This window comes from Carcharodon carcharias, chromosome 32 (assembly GCF_017639515.1).
Source record: "Carcharodon carcharias isolate sCarCar2 chromosome 32, sCarCar2.pri, whole genome shotgun sequence".
In the NCBI taxonomy this organism is placed as follows: Eukaryota; Metazoa; Chordata; class Chondrichthyes; order Lamniformes; family Lamnidae; genus Carcharodon; species Carcharodon carcharias.
This window is the reverse complement of record NC_054498.1, coordinates 7,974,013-7,991,666: the sequence shown is the minus strand read 5'-3', so window position 1 is coordinate 7,991,666 and position 17,654 is coordinate 7,974,013. Positions and strand designations below refer to the sequence as shown.

Below are 17,654 nucleotides of genomic sequence, written 5' to 3'. Positions count from 1 at the left end.
GGTTTCAGCTCTACAGTTCCTTATATAATTAAGTTAAGGAAATAAAAATCCTGCAATAGAACCTTAATTTTCTGTGAAGGCATGATTGGTTAATGCAGGGAAATTGACAAATGTGACCCAGTTAGTTAAGCTAACGGTCAGTAATTAAACTCCAGGTTATGGAAATGTATTTGGAAATGGAACATCTTAAAGTCTGATTAAGTAACATGTTTTTTTGGAGGGTTTTCTTGCATGGAAACCTAGCTGTTTTCAGGATCATTACTTGAAGTAATTGCAGTGATTGCACCATATGGTGTCAACAGGCAGTGTACGCTGGAAAGTCTAGTCTAACTACATCATTGTTCATCAGGAACAGTGTTGTCAGTTTAACTGAGCTGAAAATGCTTTTCCCCCTCTTTGTGGCAGTGTTAAACAGTTGGTTTTATTGAGAAGTAATGATCCATGCTAGTGTACCTTCAATTTGATATTGCCCCATAACTTGAAGGATTTTGTCTTCACTTTTTTAAGTGTGGTGCAACTGCAGAATTTGAATACCTGTCGGCCTGCATTATAAAGCAACAAGACAAATTTGCCAGGGTTTTGCAATCAGAAATGAGAGGAAAGTAATTCAGGCAGATTATTCTTTAGCAAACAAGAGGCCACACACAGGGCTGCAAGGAACTTGTTCCAGCTAATTTGCAGTGAGAGTTATGTTAGAAATCTTCCTGCGCAGTTGGAGATTTTAACATCGGCATTCTGCGTTTAGGAAAAGATGACTTGACTATTGGCATCTCAAGTTAGTAACAATCACTCTTGTTTCCTAGCACCAGTAAAGAGGGCATTGAAAAGAGAGAAGGATCCTCTGGGGAGGAACAACGTTTTGTGAAGCAGAGAGAAGCCTTCCTTGAATCCTTTTGGAAATTGTAATGGATGAAATCTGAACAGACTTGTAAGTGGAACCTTCATTTCATTGTACCGAGATTTTCACAGCCAGTAGCATAGAGGTATTAAAAATAAATTGTATGATTCAAAAATGCTTAGGAATGAGTACCAGGCATAGAAATTTATTTTTAATTTTTGAGATTTAACTGTTTAAAACCTGGAGTTATTGTTTTAACACTGATTCACAGCTGGAAGAGAATAGAGCAAGGCAGTTTAATTATAAATACTGTAGAAATGCAAGAGAATTTCCCTGGTAATAACTGATGAGCCAGGTTGAGACTACAAACTTTAAAGGAGCACAGCAGTAATAGAAAATGCACAGCAAACCTGTCAGCATCCTGAGTACACTCTCTCCTTCAGTATTGAAATGCACATTAAATATGTTAAACATATCAAAAAGTGCTGTACCACTACATTGTACCATGAAAACGTTAACTGATCTTAGCAGAGAGAATTATGATTCTGCATCAAAAGGATGGAGAAAGCAAAATATATGCACTGGTATAGCATCTCCTAATGACCAAACTGAGGGGCATTGATTAGTGGAGGGTCTGGGACAGGTCAGACTATGCAGACCTATTTAATTGGAATAATGCTAGGATTCAGAGGATCAGATTGTGCAGGGGAATTAAAATGGGCTAAATATTCTTTAAAATGGGCATTAACATTTACAAAATTAATTTTGTGTCCTCTGGAAAAAAATAATAGCCTTTATTCTGCAGTGCTTGAATGTTTAAAGTATTCCAGGATGACAAAGATGGTTTTGTTGGGCACCACCAATCCAGTTATTTCTAATATAAGGCCTCATTATGGCTTTAATAAGTGAGTAATGCAATTATAGATTACTACAATAGGGAAAGAGTGCACCAAGGGTGTGCCTAATCATAATTTTACATGTTGGAATATATCCACATACAGAGAAAAATGGACATGAGGCTAATAGGGTTGTAATCTAAGGATTAATGTTCAGTGCCATAAAGTATTGGAGCAATTTTTATCTACCAAAAAGCCCTGAGTTATATCATAGGCTTTGTGAGCCCTTCCTGATGTCTTTTATTGATTGTAAATGATTCCTATGTGTATTTGTGCAGTGACAGATACTGTGCTTTGTGTTCTTGGCAATGTTGGCCTTTACAGATGAAATAATTGGTGCACAATTCCAACAAATTTATTGAAACTTTTTTCATTTAAAGTTAATTCTGTGTTCGAGTTAATCAAATATTATTATTAAGAATTTGAATTTTTAAATTACCCACTGAATACAGTGACCCTGACAGGGTCAGCTTTTAACCAGACAAAAGTGTATTGCTACACACAGTACAGCACTGGCATGTTAACAAGTAGCTGTTTTAATTTCTGTATACAAAATTGTGATCACCCCTCTCCTCCACATGATTTATTTACATTGCTCAGCGTTCCTTGAATTGGTCATAGTTTTGGTTCTCACTTGTGATTAACTAAAGTGTTTTTGGATAAAGCTACCTATGGATTGGGGATGTTGTGGACTTAGTGACTGCTGCTTTGATATTGAAGCACTGGAAGGTTATTGTTTGAATTATTTATACATACACAGACACAGACATGTATGTTACCAGTGATTTACAGGATATTTTCATGATGCGTCAATGTCAAGTGACTTCAGAATATATTGCCATTGCTTTGTTTACTGTGAGCATCCCAAATGAGTCTACTCTGCACATACACTTGAACAATAAAACTGCTGGGCTAAATGCTTCAATGATAAAAATTACATTTTTCTAAAGCTTAATATCTCCCATCCGTCTCAGATGAATATATTCCTGACAGATTTAAATATTTTACTATCATTTGGGTACAAAATATCTTCCACAGAACTCACAATATATCTGACTTTTTTGAATTGCACATTAGACTCAACACAACTGCTTGTTAATAGGTTACTTAGTGCATTCAATAAAGAAGCAGACTCGGAGGGAAAGGAAGTGGAATGCAACTCTCAAGTATGAAGAAAGAGCATGAAAGAACAGAAGATATTGAAGGGAATAGAGCAGGAAACAAATTGACGTAGAAGAACAGCCATGATCTTGTTGAGTGGTGGAGCAGCCCTGAAAGCGTATGTGGCCTGTTCTTGCTCCTGTTTCTTATGGTTTGCTGCGCAACAACCTGCTTCTACAACAAAGCATCCTGAAGCTGTTCTTGCAACCCTTCTTGTTAATCCTGCCCTGTTGTGGAAACTACATCGTTTATATTGCAGGACAGTTTTTACAAAAACTAAATTCACTTTGAAACAATAGGCCTGTTGCCAAATTAATTTACAGTGCTGTTTTCTATTTTAAGTGTGCTGTCTGTGCTGACAACAACTGGCTAGGATTGGCATAACTTGTCAATGACAATAAGTTGAAGTCTATGTTTACTCAAGACTTAAAGTTCCAGCATGTGAAAACTGTGTTTCAGCATCATTGTCACACTTAAAGACCACTTATTTGGAGAGCTGATTTTGGGATGGGTTAAGGAGGCTTGGTGTCAGCAAAAAGAAAGAACTGTTTTTGGCCCAGTATGTGCTTGGCACGAAAGCCTATGCAAACCTGCAGAATGGACATTAAGTGCCCCATGGTGAACAAACAGGGCACCAGCTGTGGTGCTTGGGGGCTTCAGTTGAGCAATTTTCAGCTGCTAGATAATACCGATTAACAGGACATTCATTGTTGCTGTCAAGAAGTATCGGGAAGCAGAGATGTCTGAAGACTGCATACTTTCACTGCAGGTGGCAGAATGAGAGAGACCACCATAGCTGAAGCACACGTTTGGTAGTTAGTGCCCTCAATAATCTGTATAAGGGATTCTGAAAGGCTGGAATTTGAAAAATTTGGTGGACCTGAAACTGGTTTAAAAAAAAACTGGAAGAATTTGATAAAATTCTGCTTTTGACTTTATTTGGATGTCTTCATTGGCTAGATATGAATAATTATTAGACTTTTGCCTAACTAATGACAGACATAACATATACCCCCCTTATTGCTTAGCATTTTACTTCTCTGAAATTTCACTGTGTAAAATACAAGTATTGAGTACAGTAATTGATTAGAGTGCCAGTTAAAATAGATTAAGTAATATATTTAGCAGAAACTGGGAAGTCAGAGGAGGTGAATCGAGGCATGATCAAAGTAAGCAAATTTTAGTGAGGCTTTAGAAGGTGTGGGAAGATGTTTGAGAGGAAAAGTGATTAAGAATAGGATTTGAACGCGGAGCTGTAATGGTTATAAGCACTCTGCACTGCTGTGCACCCCCCTCTACCCCTTTCCTGCCCCACAATCCACAGATGATGGAAAATGGGGAGGCACATAGTTTGAAATCCTTCTTGAGACATCTCTTGACTGAAAATGTTTTCCTTTTAAAATATGTAAAACTGTCTATTCATGAAAAGGTTAAGAAGTTTGTTGATTTGCATTGTGCTGTACATGGCATAATATTGCCATGTGACATATCAAACTGCACAGCTAATGTGTCTAGGCACAGTGTATTATACTCTAATATCGCTTGCATTTAAAAATCAGTACTTTCACTCATATAATGTGTGAAAATTTCACAAGTTCTTGCATGAATAATTGGATTTTACAAATTAAAGATTGTGATGGTCTCTTTGGCAGCACTAATAATATGCTCTCTATGTTGGTATGTTTGTGCTTGGCAAATTATCTTAATTGTCATGAAAAGTGCAGTTCTTCAACCTGGTTTGAATTAAAGCTGCAAGAAATGTCTTGGTCTGTACAAACACTGATGTATCTGACATTTAAATAACCCAAGCTTGGAATGTGACCTTCATTGTTTTACTGCTGCAGAATAACAAAAGGCTGGATAGGTTTTAGTTGCAGCAAGTGGATTTATTTCACACTGCAGATATTTTCATACTATAACTATCATTTTATCCCCAATTTTTAAGGGGAACAGTCAACACAGGTTCAATCAAAACAGTCTGGCATTGTTTTAAAAATAAGTTGAAACATGTTGAAAATCAGTTTTTGAAATAAAATACAATCCTAGGTTTTTTAATTAGGAGATTAAAAGTACAAAGGCAAAGAAATAATGTGAAACCAACACACATTACTGGCTGAGCTACACTGAGCTACTGCCCCTTTATGGTGTCCTACTCTACAAGGCCACTAAGGAGAATAAATTGACTTAAATGAAGCTTTGAAGAGGGTTTAACGCTGATTAAACTCAAACTTTAGAAGAACTGAGAAGTTGAGGTAGACCAAAAGATGGCGTCAAAATATAAGGTGTAAGATGTTCGTAGGGAAGAATTATTTCCACTGGTTGCTGATTCAACAACCAGAGGATATAAATTTGTTTACCACTGAAAGTACAGAAGGTATGTTCAGGAAAACTTTTTTTTATACAGATGGCTATTAAGATACCATATCCTCATAGTGCTAGAAGCAGAATCTTGCTTAGCTTTTAAAAGTGAAGTGGATAAATATTTTAAACTTATAAGAATTTAGAGTCTATCTTTTGGAGAGCAGGAACAACAGGTTGGTGACTCCTTTATGTTGCAAAATTCTATATTTTACTACTACCTCTGGTTCATATTGTCAGCAGATACAAAGCATCAGCATATTTAACACTGGAGACTTTAGACTGCCACACTTTCCAGTTAATGTACCTATATCAAAGGACTTGCTCTCAAGATGCTGCATCATCAGTATGAATGCATATTGGTTGGCACTCCATTTTTCCCCTGTCTATTTTAATCCCTTCCTCTCAAGGCTCTTTCCACATTTGTTGGACTCCCTCTGGTACATTCTTTCACTTTGTGCCTAGTCAGTGATTTTTGCCAGGCTCTTATATTGTGAGAAGGATCACATCAGAGCCCAATTTTTCTCCACTTGGATATCCAAATAGACACTTTCAGCAATGGTCAGTGGTACCTTCTGTTCCCTTGTGGGATTATTGACCTTGGACCCTGTTGTATATCCTTACTGCTAGCCAGAAACAGAACAACTAATTCAGCATAGACTGCAAAATGGACCCAGGACATTCTGGTCAGGATAGTCCAGCAATGTGTTTCTTTAAAAATTGAACATTCAGGCAGCGATATGGAGCAGTCCTAGGGTATTAGCCACATGAAAATAATGGGGTGAAATGTTAGATGAATGGAAATAAAACTCAAATTTGTATTTTAGATCATTTTGATTTAGAAAAGAATAGTTAAAATTGAAACTGAAATTGTGTGTGTAGAATGTTTTTAAACTTTGTGCAGTAATGTTTATAGGAAAGCAAGATATGGCTATGAATGCAAAGAATAATTCCTGCAACACTAGATTTATTTCTTTTGTTTAATTTATCTTGTGGCATAAATCCGATACAGTATGTGATAGCACATAAAAATATAACTGATGACAAAGGTGAAGAAAAATGGACTTTGCAGCAGGGCTGATTAGAAAACATTTGTGCTCTTGACCATGGAAGTAGGTTGGATTTTAGTCTGGACAAATTTAAATTTATTTCTTCGTCACTGTTAAAGTGTCAAATGAAATTAGTTTAGTAAATGTTACTCAAACCCATTCTTATCGAATACATTTACGGGCATGAAGCAGTTCTTCGATTTAACTAAAGCAGACAATTTAGAAATCTAGGAGGCCACAAGGCTACATAGAAAGGTGGGAAAACGCAATGGTTGTGGATGATTTTAGTGTTTAATTTCACAATCAAATTTGTTGAGTGAGTTCTTTAAATGTGTATACTAACTGCTGATTGTAATGATTGAAGTACAAAATAACAAAGCTTAACTATTCAAAACACGATGCTGTTATGTCTTTGTGTTCTGGTCTTTGTGTTCTAACTATCTAATAGATAGTTAGGCATGTGGTATTGATTTTTGAAGTTAAACAACTTGTTTTGAATCAGGACTGAGTGCTTATGAAGGTTTTTAGGCAAATGCATCCTGTGATGTGACACTAAGTCATACAGACCAGAAGGTGCCTGGATTGATTTGCAGTGCGAGTTGAGTTAGCTGGTCTTAATTTGAAGCAGCAGGTGGGCTTCAATATTCCTACATTAGGGAGTAAAAAATTAGCCAGGGTTCTTGCTTCTATTTGCTATCGAGTGACTATTGAGCCCTGTTGGAAAGTGTGCTTGTGAATATCGGGTGAGATCAAGATCAGATTTGGTTTCAAAACACGGGGTAAGGAGAGATGAAAGTGCTGGTGTGATGAGTTTGTTTCAATTGTCCAATAAATTTGAAGCCCACAGGAATGTATAAATACTTGGATCTGTAAAGTTAAAGTAATGGCTAAGTCTGCATTAAAACAACCAGCTGTGATAGTCTGTGATATAGTCTGTACTGTAAACCGGGATGTGTAACGGAATGGGTAATTTTTTGTTAACATCAGTTAACATATAAGAAGTGAAATATCTACATCATTGTTTTCTGAAATTAGTTATGAATATGGCAGGTTACAGCTGGCCAGTAGCTGAAGTAATTTACAGCTGAAAAAGACGTGCCTTCAAGCTTTTGCTTATGGTTGCTTCAGTCTCTGGCATATGATCCCAATATTTTAGCTTGGTTGCTATGGCATCAGTTGTAGGCTTCATCAAGATTCTTTTTACAGTGAATTTTTTCCACATGACGACTCTATTTATCTCAGACCCACATATCCAGTCAATCCAGAAACCTTGCAAGCAATATAGTAGCAAAATGCATTGAAAGCTGTACTAAATTATATGAAAATATCAAATTTAATGATGTTACATAATATTATTACATGTAATATTAAAAGCTCTTGAACAATGGTCACAAGTAAGCTGTGGTCTGTGGCAACATTGGAAATCAGGAAATGGTGTGCGGTAAGTGGCTTAATACTTGGAAGGGTGCAAAACTTAAAAATTACAGACTATGGCTAGGCTTCACATTTTAAAAGTTGCCTGTATTTAACTGAATTTTTTTGAAAAAATGTCGTATAAACTATATATTGTCAGGATCTGTGATGTTGGTAAGAAAACAATAGATCATGTTTTAAGTTCTAAAATTTCAATGGCCGAGTGAGAAGAGTATTAAGTTTCCATATTGGGTAGAAGCCATGATTTGTATATGAACAATTTATCTGATAATGTTTAGACTACTGCCCCTCAGGATCACTTCATTGCAAAGATTGAGAACTGTTTCTTCTCATAAGAAATAATTGTCAGGAAATAATTATCAAGAGCTTTACGTACATTAAATCAGAATAATCAGAAAATTAACTTGAAAACCTTTCCACCAAAGCATTCCAGACATGTTCGCATATGCAGTGCACTCTGTCCCTATTGGAACTTGATTTAGCCAAGTCCTAAGTGCTTCGGCACAGGTTGGCAACAGCTCCAAGTGTGCACAGGCATGTGCTGGACGTTAGTGGGTGCCTGTCAGTATAGTGAATGCAAGCTTCCCGCTGCTTGTTTGGCTGGTCAGACCCATTCGTTGAGACATTGACTTGCAGGTTTTTCTGGAGCTTAAGTGAGAAGTATTCCAGTACTCAGTGATCACTGTATATCTACAGGCACCATTGGTGAGCTTGGCTTGCTTGTCATTCAACAGTGCCGAAGTCAATTTGGCCCCAATACAGTGCTGCTTTACCTTTGCCCTTTTCTCCCTGCCTTTTTACCCAAAGAAGGTAATGCTAGCTGGTCAGATAATGGAAGTGGTCGTGGGTGCTGCCTAAGGAGCCTTGGTGAGTTTCTGCAGTGCACCTTGTCGACACACTGCTGCCACTGTGCATTGGTGGTGGAGGAAGTGAATGTTTGTGGATGGGGTGCCAGTCAAGTAGGTTGCTTTGTCCTGGATGGTGTCAAGCTTCTCGAGTGTTGTTGGAGCTGCACTCTTCCAGACCAGTGGATTTGTGTTCCATCACACTCCTGACTTGTGCCTTGTAGATGGTGGACAGGCTTTGGAGAGTCAGGAGGTGACTTACACACCACAGGATTCCTAGCCTCTGACCTGCTCTTGTCGTCATCGTATTTATATGTCTGGTCCAGTTCAATTTCTGGTCAATGGTGACCTCCAGAATGTTGATAGATGGGAATTCGGCTTTGGTAATTCCATTGAATGTCAAGGGATGATAGATTTGCATTTGTTGGAGATGGGCATTGCCTGGCACTTGTGTGGCACAAACGTTACTTGCCCCTTGTCAGCCTAAGCCTGGATATTGTCTAGGTCTTGCTACAATATGGACTGCTTCAATATCTGAGGAGTTGCAAATGGTGCTGAACATTGTGCAATCATCAGCGAAGAACCCCACTTCTGACCCTACGATGGAAGGAAGGTCATTGATGAAGCAGCCGAAGATAGTTGGGCCTAGGACACTACCCTGAGTAACTCCTATAGTGATGTTCCGGAACTGAGAAGATAGACCTCCAACAATTACAACCGTCTCACTTTGTGTTAGGTATGACTTCAACCTGCGGAGAGTTTCCCCCCTGATTCTCATTCACTCTGATTTTGTTATGCCACACTCAGTCAAATGTGTCCTTGGTGTCAAGGGCAGTCACTCTCACTTCACCACTGGAGTTCAGCTCTTTTGTCCATGTTTGAATCAAGGCCATAATGATGTCAGGACCTGAGAGTTCCTGGCGGAACTCAAACTGAGCATCAGTGAGCAAATTATTGCTAAGCAAGTGCTGCTTGATAGCACTGTTGATGTGCCCTTCCATCACTTTACTGATGATCGAGAGTAGACTGATGGGGCAGCAATTGACTGGATTGGATTTGTCCTGCTTTTTGTACACAGGACATACCTGGGCAATTTTCCACATTGCTGGGTAGATACCAGTGGTGTAGCAGTACTGGAACACTTTGGCTAAGTGCATGGCAGGTTCTGTAGTGCTCTTGCCAGAATATTGTCAGGGCCCATAGCCTTTGCAGTATCCAATGCCTTCAGCCGTTTCTTGATATCACATGGAGTGAATCCAATTGGGTGAAGACTGGCATCTGTAATGCTGGGGACCTCCGGAGGAGGCCGAGATGTATCATCCACTCGGCACTTCTGGCTGACGATTGTTGTAAATGCTTCCATCTTATCTTTTGCACTGATGTACGGAGCTCCCCCGTCATTGAGGATGGGGATGTTTGTGGAGTCTTCTTCTCCAATGAGTTGTTTAATTGTCTACCACCATTCACGACTGGATGTGGCAGGACTGCAGAGCTTAGACCTAGTCCATTGGTTGTGGAATTGCTTAGCTGTATCTATTGCTTGCTGCTTACGCTGTTTGGCATGCAGGTAGTCATATGTTGTAGCTTCACCAGGTTGACGCCTCATTTTTATGTATGCCTGGTGCTGCTCCTAATATGCCTCCCTGCACTCTTCTTTGAGCCAGGGTTGAACTAGCTTGGTGGTATTGGTAGAGTGGGGGATATGCCAGGCCATGAAGTTACAGATTGTGGTTGTAAACAATTCTGCTGCTGCTGATGGCCCACAGTGCCTCATGGTTGCCCAGCCTTGAGTTGCTAGATCTGTTTGAAACCTATCCCACATAGTGCCACACAACATGATGGAGGGTATCCTCAATGTGAAGATGGGACTTTGTCTCCACAAGGACTGTGCGGTGGTTACTTCTTCTGATACTGGCATGGACGGACGTTTCTGCGGCAGGCAAGTTGGTGAGGACCAGGTATGTTTTTCCCTCTTGTTGGTTCCCTCACCACCTGCCGCAGACCCAGTCTAACAGCTATGTCCTTAGGACTTGGCCAGCTCTGTCTGTAGTGGTGCTACCGAGCCACCCTTGGTGATGGATATTGAAACCCCCTGACGTAGAGTATATTCTGTGCCCTTTCCACCCTCAGTGCTTTCTCCAAGCAGTGTTCAACTCATAGGGGGCACTGATTCATCAGTCAGTGGGTGGGGGGAGGAGGGTGAGGGGGTATTAGGGTGGGTACGTGGGGTACGTGGCTGTGAGCAGGAGGTTTCCTTGCCCATGTTTGGCCTGATGCCATGGGATTTAATGTGGTCTGGAGTCGATCTGAGGATTCCCAGGCAACTTCCTCCCAACTATATACTATTCTGCCGCCTTCTCCAGAGATTGTGATGGTGGTGTCCGGGACCTTATCTCTAAGGTATGATTCCGTGAGTATGTCTATGTCAGGCTGTTGCTTTACTATTCTGCGAAATGGTTCTCCCTGTTTTGGCACAAGTCCCCTGATGTTAGTCTGGAGGACTTTGCAGGGTCGACAGGGCTGGGTTTGCTATTGCCATTTCCAGTGCCTAGGTTGACATTGGGTGGTCTGTCTGGTTTAATTCCTTATTTACTTTTTTTGAAGTGGTTTGATACAACTGAGTGGCTTGCTAGGCCATTTCAGAGGGCGGATAAAACTCAGCCACATATAGGCCAGACAAGTTAAGGATGGCAAGTTTTTTTAGTGAACCAGATGGGTTCTTATGACAATTAACAACGGTTTAATGGTCATCATTGGACTTTTAATTCCAGATTTTTATTGAATTCAAGTTCCACCATCTGCCATGGTGGGATTCAAACCTGCTCGTCCAGTGACCTCTGGCAGCATCTGTGGTGAGAAAAACAGTGTTAACATGTTAGGTCGATGATCTTTCATCAGAAATGTGGCAGCATTTTCTGCTCCAATTTCAGAGTTGTAGCATCTACATTTTTATGCTCTTGTATCAAATTAAATGTCAAGATTATCAAATGCCCTGGTAGATTAAAGTTATTTCATGGCATAATTTATATAATACTTGTGCCTCAATCCACTAAATGACTTACAGTGCAGGTGAATCTGGATCAAAATGCTATTACTGTTTGTTTTCTCCAAATAATTTGGCATGCCAATGAACTGAAGACTGTTCACTACTGTAAGAAATGAAAATGTACATCTAGAATGTTGCATGTTCATATCACTGTACATTTTCATGTTCTTCTTGGATCACATGCTTTTACATTGAACAGCATGTAGGAAGTTCAAATTTATTGTTTGTTTCAAGTTCTCTTATGTGTAATCATAGCAGGTTTACATGTATATACCGTATTTGACCTGAATTAATAAACTGTCCTTTGGGGAGCTTAGATTCTAATTCATCTTGATAATGAGAACTAAAACATTGCAAGTTGGACAGATTGTCAATATATTAAAACTGAAGGTTGGTGAGGTACTGATACTACTTCCTTTTTATGTTTGTATACATAACAGATTTACGATATTTGATTTGGGGCACATTGATCACTGCTGTCCCAAACTTGCTTTTTACTACTTTGAAGAAACTAAAAGCTTGATATCTGAAATAAAAATTGGAAACTTCATGTGAAGGCTCTCCACCAAAATGAATGTTGTGTATCTTAAACATTTTCTGTTGATATTTTAGACTGAGTGTAATAATTGGAAGCCTGAAAATGGGAATGATTCAAGAATACTGGATCTGACTTTTGTATGCCGTTCGTAGGTTAAATGGTTTACTCTCCTGCATCATATCAGAATAACTTTATAACCCATTTTTGTGCACTTAACACATACAGAAATATTACTGGCCAATATTCCGAATGATGCTACAATTCCCCCCACAGTTCAGCCATCGTCCCCTAGTAGCTCTGTTGTAAAAATGAATCCTGATTTGCTAACTGCAGGACCATCACTTTAGATCATCTAGTTAACAGTTGAGAGGTGGCAGTGCAAGTGTTTCAAGTATCACTCCACATTCCAATTTGTGTGGAACCTATCCATGTACCACTGATTTTATTGATTATCAGTTTAAATGCAAAAAACAATATGGAAATGCTGTAATTGGTATCTGGTGTCAGAACTCCGCAGTTTAAAAAAACTGATTAGGGAAGGACCTATGTTTTAGTTTCAGGGTCCCATCCAACAACAAGGCTGGTTTCAGTCCATCCATTGACAAATGATTGGTGAATTAAAATCTTGATATAACTAAGGATTTTGGCTAACAAGCTCATTAACTTTATTGTTGTGAATGCATTTTGCATGCAAGTATAGCTTGTGGACGACTTATCTCAAAGCCTCGACCGCAGCCAAATGATTTGATATTCTTATGCTGTAACATCAGCACTAATGGCGGCATGCTATTCCTCCAGTCTACAACAAAACTGCATTTTGCTTCTTATTTTTTGTACTGGCAGCTGGCAGCCAAATTATTGCCAGATTGGTGAGACAGTCACCAAAAAGTGGTGTGGAAGTCACTCAGTTTTAGGCATATTTCTTGCCTGCTGGCCATTTGAACATCATTGGCACTTAAAACCATGGTAGATGCTGTGAACTGCACATCTGCTGTCCTGGCTAGAAAATCAATGCATAAATTAACATTTTCATATAAGATGAGCTGACTCTCTTGAAAAATGTTGATCAACTAATTTTAAAAGCCTTATCATCAGTAAGTAAAATCTGCCACGAGTTCCATGAAGATTTCAAATATGAATCATTGTGTGTCAGCCATGGCTCAATTGGTAACACACACACACACACACACACCTCTGAATCGCAAGTTTTCTCGGTTCAGGTCCCAGCCCTAGGGCCCGGGAGTGGCGTGTGCAGATGGTGCCAACCACTGGGGCCTGGGGAAACAAACAGTTTCTTGTCGACCACACTGAGCAGCCAGAGCTGCAGACCTGAAAGATCGGCCTGTCTGTCAGTGTCAGGTCAATTTCACTAGTTGCTGACGCTGCTTTCGACCTTCGGCCAGATTTGCGATTCCGATTTTGTTTATTTTTGTGAAAAGCCCGCCAGGAAACCATGAGCCTGCCTGAAGGTGAAAAGCAGCAGCAACTAAGAGTATTTCTGTTGGAAAAATGGTTAAGTCAAATCCCTGTAATTTTACAACCGATTTGATGTGTGGGGGAATTGGGGAGTGTGCATGGTTGAGGGTAAAGGTTGGGGGGTGCGGTTTGGGGTTAGGGTTGGAAAGTGGGTTGGTGGTAAAATATCCCATGGCACTATTTCGAGGAAGCACAGGAGAGTTATCCCCAATGTCTTGACCAACATTTGCCCTTCAATCAAAATCACAAAAAACAGATTATCTGGTCAATATGCCACATATGTACTTTATTGGTAAAGCACTTTGAGATGTCCAGTGGTTGGGAAATGCGCTTATATAAATGCAAGTTTTTCTTTTTAGTTTTCCACAAAACTGACTGACTGTTTTACAATTGAAAGAAATGAAGGGTTAAACCAGGTTCCAAGTACTTTAAAGTTTATGGATTTCCCTAATGATATTTCTGCTTTTCTTTGATCTTAAATTAACCAATTTCCCAGTACACTTGATGTGGCTTTGACTTGCTCTTTTAAATGTTAAGCCAATTTTCTTTTACTGTAATACGATTCCAATTAAAAAGGATATTTTGTTTTCATTCACTTTTTATCATTGTCAATCTAAATGAGCTATGTTCTTTCTCACAATTGATTTTAGTTTTAGAACGGTGGCTCAAGACTTGAATAAGTGAGTTAGGAATGAAGAGTAATAGTTAAGAAGCTAGTGCTTGTTTTAGTAGAGCTGGGAAGGTTAGAGATGACCTGATAATAGAAATCTTCAAAATTATGAAGGATTATGATGAGGTAAATGGCGATCAATGGCTTCCACCAGTCTGTGTGAGCGTAACTAAAAGGCACAGGTAGAAGATCAGAAGATAGAGTTAAGGTGGTGTCATGAAAATATAAAAATTTTCAGAGTATTATTGTGATTAGTTGCAAAAGTAGGTTAATAGTGGGGTTTGGATAGTTTGTGTGTGTGTGAGCGATTTAATTGAAATGGAGACAGCTGGTCTGGAGGTTTTGGGTCATCAAAAAGAAGCTAGGTTTGAAATGCTAAATATGTAAACGTGGCTGAAGTTTTAGACTGAGATGTATTTCAAAGAGATGGTAAGGTGTTACGCCTAGCCAGAAGAAGCTAAGCCACAGTGTGTTTATTTTTGCCAAACATTACTGATGAAATTAGTACTATGAAAAGATTTGTATTATGAGAGTGGGGGTAAAGGTCCAAAGACATACTGGAACAATGGAATTTTACATTAAAAAGGGAAAACAGTTATGAAGGAGAGAAGGCTATGTGTAAGAGAGGGAAGGTATTCTAAGATCTAACACGTGTGAAAAGCCTCCAGCCCTGTGCATCAAGTTGCTGTTTACTGGAACCGACTAAGAAAACTCACTTTGAATTCCATGGTCCAGGTTATTGTGTTGTTTTGCCTGAGTCTGTTTTTTTCACTGTTGCCTTAACTGGGGTGTAATTGGAAGCCAGATTAATTAGGGGTTTTAGGTGTTATTATAGTAGTAATTTGTAGACCTATGTATCTGCCTGAAACCTTTTTTGTTAATAAATGTTTAATATAGTTTTCTAAAAACCTCTGAAGTGATGGTAGTCTTATTACTTCTGAAATCAGGGCATGCATCTCAAAATAAAATACAAATTGCAAAACAGTTGTGACCGCATAATCAAGTTTCCCTTGTAGATTTGATCTGCCTGGCACACATCATCTGCCATGTCATAACAAGTAGACCTTACAAAATACTTATTCAAATGAAAGATGGGCCATATATGGAATAGGCCGCCATAGATGTTTATACCAGAGCTCTCAAGCTTTATTGAAAGAGAATTAGGTAGTTACTTGGGAAAGAGGAATACGAAATGATATGGGAAACATGCAGAAGTGTGGGATTAGCAAAGGCGGTGAATGTGAAGAGAAACACTGATACAGATTTAATGGGTTGAATGATCGATCCTTATGCTGTAATATTCTATAAATGAGATTTGAGTTACTAATTTTTTAAAAAAGGAAAGTTAGTACTCTGTACAAAACTCTAAAATCTAAAAAATATTTTTTGCTGATTAATTTTATTTTCACATGGAAGAACAATTGCTAGAACTTGAATTTTAATTTGATAATTTGAGTGTTGGTCGCCTTTCCAATTTCACACATTATTCTACAGTGAAGAGCATATCACTGTGATTCTATCAGTGATGCTTTATAACAAGCCACAAATCATTGAAAAACCTCTTAAAAATGATTATTTTTGAAAGTAGAACTTGAAAGAGTAGTTAAGTACTGTTTATAATATTTAGAGCTTTTGTATGAAAATGTGTGATGAAGCAGAATTCCAACCTGCTTCAAACTGGACATTTTTTTAAATATGAAATTTTAGGTTGTCCAATATATTGTGAATATACAATTGATCTTGGTCAGCCTTATTTCTAGCAAGAACCTTACTAGGAAGACCACAACCAGGTTGCCTGGCCCGCGTTCATGAAGCTTTTGAACTCAAGCTATCAATTTAGTGGCTTCCAGGAAGATCGTGGGCATTTATTCTGTAAGACCATAAGACTTAGGAGCAGAAGTAGGCCATTCGGCCCATCGAGTCTGCTCCGCCATTCAATGAGATCATGGGTGATCTGATAATCAACTCTACTTTCCTGCCTTTTCCCTGTAACCCCTGCTGATTTAAAAATTTGTCTATCTCAGCCTTGAATATACTTAACGACCCAGCCTCTACAGCCCTCTGTGGAAAAGAATTCCACAGATTCACCACCCTCTGATCTGAGAGAAAAAGTTCCTCCTCATCTCTGTCTTGAATGGGTGACCCCCTTACTCTGAGATCATGCCTTCTGGTCCTAGCCTCTCCCACAATGGGAAACAATCTCAGCATCGACTCTGTCAAGACCCCTAAGAATCTTATGTATCAATAAGGTCGCCTCTCATTCTTCTAAACTCCAATGAGTACAGGCTCAACCTACTCAACCTGTCCTCATAAGAAAATCCCTCCATACCTGGGATCAACCTAGTGAACCTTCTCTGGACTGCCTCAAATGTCAATATATCTTTCCTTAGATAAGGGGGCCAAAAGTGTTCACTGTATTCTAGGTGTGGTCCAACTAGTGCCTTATATAGTTTTAGCAAGACTCCCCTATTTTTATACTCCACCCCTTTGAAATAAAGGCCAACATTCCATTTGCCTTCTCTATTACTAGCTGAACTCGTATGCTAGCTTTTTGTGATTCATGCACGAAGACCCCCAAATCCTTCTGTGCAGCAGCTTTCTGCAGTCTTTCTCCATTTAAATAATATTCAGCTTCCTTATTTTTCCTGCCAAAGTGCATAGCTTCGTATTTTCCCACACTATATTCCTTCTGCCAAGTTTATGCCCGCTTGTTTAATCTGTCTATATCCCTCTGTAGACTGCGTCATCCTCACTGCTTGCCTTTCCACCTATTTTTATGTCATCTGCAAACTTGGTGATAGTATGTTTAATATATAATGTAAATATTTATGGCCCCAGCACTGAATCTTGTGGCACTCCAAATAGTCACAGGTTGCTATCCTGAAAATGCACCACTTATCCCAACTCTCTGTCTTCTATTAGTTAACCAATACCCTATCCATGCTAATATACTACCCCAAACACCATAGGTTCTTATCTTATTAAGTAGTCTTATATGTCGTACCTTATCAAATGCCTTTGGAAATCCAAAGATAATACATCTACTGGTTTCCCTTTATTTATCCTGCTTGTTACCTCCTCGAAGAATTCTAATAAATTTGTCAGGCATGATTTCCCCATCATGAAGCCATGCTGACTGCTTGATATTATGTATTTCTAAACGCTCTGCTATTACTTCCTTTATAATAGACTCTAACATTTTCCCAATGACAGGTGTTAAGCTAACATGTCTATAGTTACCTGTTTTTTGTTTCCCTCCCGCTTTGAAAAAGGGTGTTACATTGGCAGTTTTCCAATCCTCTGGAATTTTTCCAGAATCTAAGGATCCTTGGAAGATTACTAC

General features: G+C 39.0%; 1 protein-coding gene across 3 annotated transcripts in view; it reads left to right on the top strand.

Annotated features, from left to right (window-relative positions):
• The window catches only part of peak1 (pseudopodium-enriched atypical kinase 1), a 205,507-nt gene that overhangs the window by 117,890 nt on the left and 69,963 nt on the right, over positions 1-17,654 (top strand). For all 3 annotated transcript variants that reach the window (XM_041178382.1, XM_041178383.1, XM_041178384.1), the window contains exon 4: positions 804-928. The gene's annotated coding sequence lies outside the window, so the exon portion shown is untranslated. The remainder of the gene's footprint in view (positions 1-803; positions 929-17,654) is intronic.